Genomic DNA, 6,450 nt, shown 5'->3' with positions numbered 1-6,450 from the left:
CCACGATGGGGTGATTCGATCCATCCACCTTGTCGGACAGCTCGTCCTGAGCCTAAAAAGTCCCGCCTTGTGCGGTGTCCAGTTTTAACAAACATCGCAGTGAGCCTGGAAAGTATCAACAGTAGGTGACACTATCACCATTATTTTCTATTATGTGGCCCACAACAACTCTGGATCAGGCTGATATTTGGGCCCTAGCCTTAAAATGACATGGCAAGAAGGATGGGTGGCATGGATTATACGCATACATCAGTGTGGGCCCCATGAGTTTGGCCTTGCCACGCCAAAAAAAGGACCCGTAGACATCATTAAATATGACGTAACTTCTTATTCACTGAAAACCATACAACTACTGATCGAATGACAAAGGGCATTTTACTATAAGTAATTTTAGAAATTTGTCATAAGGCCACCCTCAGAATATTTGAAAGGTTTAATCTTTTTAGGGAATTTGAGCATACATGGAGGTTAGTACAGTCAATTTTCCATATCAAGGTGGGCTCCACGTTAAGGCCCACCGTTTTGGGTATGGCCGAGCCGCATCGTATCCGCTTCCTTCGTGGAAATCCGTTTGTTGATGATGAAGACAACTTCGATTGACTTGAGATTATGAAAAGCGGATTACAAAAATTAAAAAGAAGAAAGAGAAGATGATGGTCGACCACAATGACAACGACAACGACAGTCGCAGCAGCAGAGAAACAACTATAATAATAAAAGCTACTACAATTGATAGTTGTTCACACCCCAAGTGCAGGGTTGTGATGTAGTAATAAACTCGGTAAGACCGAGGTCGAATCCACAGGGACTGAAACCTGTACGTTATCTGAAAATAACCAGATCTAGAACTAGGCTAAGATGAAATCTAAACCAAATAGAATTTAAGGAGTAATTATGGAGTAATTATCTAATAACTTAAGAAATTTAGAGGAAGAAAAACTAGGGATTCAGAGGATCCACTTGTAGGGATCAGGGAGATCTTATGCCTGCTTCAGAAATCATGGAAATTAACTAGACTTCCTTTGATATAGTTTTCAAGAGGTGAAAGGTATATGAATTAGAATGGATTCCATCATCAAACCATGCCCAGGAGACAAAGCAAACAACAGAATTAAACTAATTACCAACCAATCAATAATGCATGAAAGTTAGGAAGGGTACCATCATCCAACCATGTCCAGGAGACGATGGTGAACAACAGGGCCTCCTGACGTCATAAACATCAAAAGGGAAAAAAAATACTCAAAGCCATTGCAAACCCATTGTAATTTCAGCCACAACAGACCATTAAAGACTAAGAAAAATATTCCTTTAATAATCAACTAAATCAAATTCAGTTTATGAATTAAAGGCACAAAGCAGAATCTCCCATCTCGCTACAGGCTTCACCTCTTAGCCCTAGCTAAGAGGTTTAGCCACACATGAATGGGCTAAAAATAAACAAAAGAAATATAAAGGAAAAGAAGAAAACCGGCTGCCTCTGTCTCTCTCTCACGTTCCAGCCACGTCCCAGCCTCTTATGATGCCCAGAGCTTCCCTTTTCCAGATGCCTCCAAAAACTTGTTCATCTTCCAAAGATTGGATGATCCCCTTTCTCCCTCTTCATGTTCCCTTTTATAGACAAAAGAAAAACTAAGCCAGTGGGATGGAGTGCGTCCCCAGAGGCGTGAGTCGGTGGCCTCTTTTACGCAGAAGAGTCTGCATGCGAAAGGAAACCAACTCACTTGCGTTTGGCCCGATCTTGGGACGATGGAGCAGCTGAGTTTGAGATCTGAGCCGTTCAGACTCCTTGGTGATGGAAGGCGGCCCCATTGGAAGACTTTGAACGGTTCAGATCAACGAACCGACCATGATCTTGATCGTGGAACGGCCTGGAAGTCCCGGTTTTCCCGGACGCGGAAAACAGAGTCTGCGCAAGGATGGGGTCGCTGTTGAAGTCGGTGGGGCCCACTTCGATCTTGTTTTGAGAAATCCATTCCGTCCACCAGATTACTCTCAAAATTTTGGTCAAAAATGACTGCTTTTGGATTGCTTTTAATGCGGTCCACTGAATTTTTCATTTTACCGTCCATCTTCCGTTCCACTGAGATCTTCACACAACTGCTTGCAAGGTGGCAAACGGACACCTATATGTTGGTCTTGGCCGTCCAAAGGATCGAATAGACGGTCCAGATCTACAGTTTGAACGATGTATGGGCCCCACTGCACGAAACTAGAGGACCTTGGTCGTCCGCTGTTCGTCCGTGTTGGAGAGGGAGAGCTCGGTCAGCGTCTTGCCATGCACGTCTTAGTGCAAAAAGTGTACTATGTACACTGTATGATGATTATGAGAAATCCACACCATCCATCTTGTTCCCCATTTCATTTGAGCCGTGGGGGCCGAAGTTAGAGAGTATCTGGACAGCGGGTGGGCCCCAAATCAGGGTTTTATGGACTGATCTGTTAGTTCAACCACTTTCACGAGGATCCAATGGCTGAAATTTGGCGTGTACGGTTAGTTTTTGGTCCTCGAGCCATGTATAAAGTTTCGAGCCAAACAGATGATGGAAACCCAGTGATCTTGCATTCTGGCTGACTTTCAGGCCGCTTGAGCTTCAGTTTCTTAATTTTCTTGAATCCCTGGCGTGCACATCCGTCGATCTTGGTCTCCTGGGGTCTGTCCCTTGCCTTGGTGCATTCTGAATGTTAATTCCATATTTTTAGCATCCTGATCCAGTCCCAGCTCGCAATTCCACCTTGCAACAGAAACATGATTAAAATGAGCTATTAAACGGTACCATGTTCATAAATCTAGGCAACAACTGGGTCTGATATGCAATATTTGACCCTCAACACTAGTCCAAAAGACTACCAAAGTTATCTGATCCCACTTCCCACTTTTCATAGTCTTCAGTGGATTTAGCTACCAACGGCTTCAGTAGTCACTACCAAAGTGACGTCAGCAAGTTTTATAGCCCCTTTACGTGTTGTATCCACGTTGTCCATCCATATAAAGAGATTATTTTAAGACACGAGCCCAAAAAATAAAGTAGATTCAAAGCTAAGTGGCCCATCAGCATACGTTGAAATCTTATTAGGGCCACCATGATGATTATTTGAGATATAATCTGTTAGTAAGTTCACACATACATTGACGAATGGAAAAGGCAAACATCAACTTGATAAAATAAACTTTTATGGTCTTAAATAAATTTTTAATATTAGGTATTCAATCTTTATTGGTTTCTGTGGTGAGTTATACTTGAGCTTTTGATCTGCCTCATTCTTTGGCTCATGCCTTATAATAATATCACCAAATGGTTGAACCATGTGTATAACACATAGGGCATAAATTAGCTACCGAACTTGACAATAGCGAGCCTAGCCATTGAAGTGGAGACTACCATGAAGTATGTGTTGTATCCACACCATCCATACAGTTGGAGAGATCATTTTAGGGTATGATACAAAGGATGAGGCATATCCAAAGCTGAAGTGGACCCCACCACAGAAAAAAAGTGGGGATTGAATGCCTAACGTTAAAAACTTCTTTGGGCTACAGAAGTTTTCGATCAAGCTGATATTTTTGTTTTCCCTTATTCCATGTCTGTTTTAACTTATATATAAACAGGTTGGATCTCAAATAAACATCATGGTGGGCCTTAGGAAGGTTTCAATGATGGGCGTCACTGTGTTGGGGGCCTTGCATAAAACCTTAGGATCTAGCCTCCCAAAACAAACTAGAATTATGGAATAATAATGCAATGAAATAAATCAAAGCATCAACCACACAACACAAGAGATTTTTACGTGGAAAACCCTCAAAGAGGTAAAAACCACGGGACCTCATTCAGATCAACAATCCACTGTGAAGTAGAACGTTACAACCTTCTTCACTCACGCAGGAGTGGATAAACAATAAGAGAAACAAAGAAAACGGAGAGATCTCACCGATTACGAGGACGTGGAAGCGCTGAGATATGGTAGATCACCTCTACGAGCATAGCCTCCCTTCCATAAGCTTCCTCTCTCTCTTTCTCTATCTCTCTCTCACACACACACTTTTGATAGCCCTAAGCCCTCCTAGAAAACCTTTAGGAAACCTTAGAATATCCTAGAATAGAATATCATAATCCCGTTTTGGAACCCCTTAAATAGAGAACCAGATGAATTAGAGTCATATAAGGAAACTGCGTATAAGCGGAGGAATAATTAGAGTCAAACAAGGAAACTGCGCTACCTCTCCTCTGAACTGAGGAGGAAAACCCCATTAAATCTCCCCCTTTCCGACTCAGGAGGAATTCGCATTCTTCAAGCCAACCAGGTTTCTACAAACCTCGAACTTTCCCTTGATCAATGCCTTGGTCATCATGTCTGACCCATTATCGTCTGTATGGACTTTCTCAAACTGTAACACCTTCTGTTTCAATGTATCCTTGATCCAGTGATACCGAATTTCTATGTGCTTCGACTTGGAGTGTTGACTTGGATTTTTGCTCAAGTATATAGCACTTTGACTATCGCAATAAACCACGTGCTGCTCTTGCTTTAGGCTAAGTTCTTGTATGAACTTCTTCATCCAAAGCATCTCTTTACATGCCTCTGTGACCACAATGTATTCGGCCTCTGTCTTCGACAATACTACAAACTTCTATAGCTTGCTCTGCCAAGAGACCGCTCCCCCTGTAAATGTGAACATGAAACCTGATGTAGACTTTTTGGAGTCTATGTCACCTGCCATATCTGTATCTGTGTAGCCCTCTAACACAGGTTTTTCGTCACCATAGCATAGGCTCAACCTGGATGAGCCTCTTAGATACCATAGTATCCACTCCACCGCTCCTCAATGCTCTTTGCCAGGATTGGCAAGATACCGGCTGATAACATCAACCACATATGCTATGTCTGGGCATGTACACACCATAGCATATATCAAACTTCCTACTGCTGACGCGTAGGGTATCTTCCTCATCTCATTCACCTCTGCCTTCGTCTTCGGACACTGCCTGTCGCTCAATCTAAAGTGACCATCCAGTGGAGTACTGACCGGCTTCGCTGCATTCATATTGAATCGCTCTAGGACTTTCTCAATATACCACTCTTATGACAGCCAAAGCTTCTTGTTGCTTCTATCACGGGTTATCTCCATTCTTAAAATCTGTTTAGTCAGGCCCAAGTCTTTCATTGTAAACGACTTGCCCAACTCTTGTTTTAGCTTGTTGATCTTCTTGATGTCTTTTCCCATGATGAGCATATCATCAACGTATAACAGCAGAACTAAAAAATCACCATCTGAGAACCTGCGCGTGAACACACAGTGGTCCGACTCCATTCTATCATACCCATGCTTCAACATAAACGAGTCAAACTTCTTGTACCATTGTTGTGGAGCTTGTTTCAGCCCATAGAAGCTCTTCCTCAGCCTATACACCATATGCTCTTTGCCCTTGACTTCGAACCCCTCTAGTTGGTGCATGTAGATCTCTTCTTCCAAGTCACCATGGAGGAAGGCAGTTTTAACATCTAACTACTCTATCTCCAGATCCATGCTAGCTGTCAACCCAAGCAACACCCGTTTGGATGTCATCTTCACCACTGGTGAGAATATCTCCTCGAAGTTTATAACTTTCCTCTTACCGAACCCTTTCATTACAAGTCTGGCCTTGAACCTAGTCTGTGAATTCTTCTGCTCAATCTTCTTTCTGAACCCATTTGTTGCTGAGAGCTTTCTTGCCATTAGGCAGTTTCACCATGTCATAGGTGTGGTTCTTATGCAAGGATTTCATCTCCTCTTGCATAGCTTTTAACTACTCCCCCTTATGTTCGTCGGCTAGGGCCTCAGAATAATCTTCTGGCTCTCCACCATCAGTCAGCATAATGTACTCATGCGACAAGTATCTCTTGGACGGCTGTCTGTCCCTAGATGACCTCCTCACCTGTGGCTCAACTGGTGGATCAAGTGGGGGTTGCTCCCCTAGTTCATCTTCTGAAGGAACTCCCTCGTCCTCTGCACCTTGTTGTACTCCCCCGTCATTAGGCACCACGAGAGGAATAATCGAATCCATGTCCTCTAGCTCACCTGAACAAGGATAGTTCTTCTCTGGCTTACCAATGTCTTCTATACACTGATCTTTAAAGAAAACTACATCTCTGCTCCTAACGAGCTTCTTCTTGGTCAGATCCCACAATCTGTAACTGAACTTTTCATCACCGTTCCCCAAGAACACACACTGCCTGATCTTCATATCGAGCTTGGACCTCTCGTCTTTTGGTACGTGAACGGATGCCCTAAATCTAAACACCCTGAGATGATTGTACGATGGATCATGTCCAGTCCACACCTTCTTAGGTACTTCTCCATTTAATGGGGTTGATGGAGACCTATTTATCAAATACACTGCTGTGTGCATTGCTTCTCCCCAGAACGTCTTGGGCAACTTCGCATAGGATAACATGCATTTGATTCTCTCT

Source organism: Magnolia sinica, chromosome 16 (genome assembly GCF_029962835.1).
Source record: "Magnolia sinica isolate HGM2019 chromosome 16, MsV1, whole genome shotgun sequence".
NCBI lineage: Eukaryota > Viridiplantae > Streptophyta > Magnoliopsida > Magnoliales > Magnoliaceae > Magnolia > Magnolia sinica.
The sequence above is the reverse complement of the archived record's forward strand: the minus strand, read 5'-3'. Positions refer to the sequence as shown.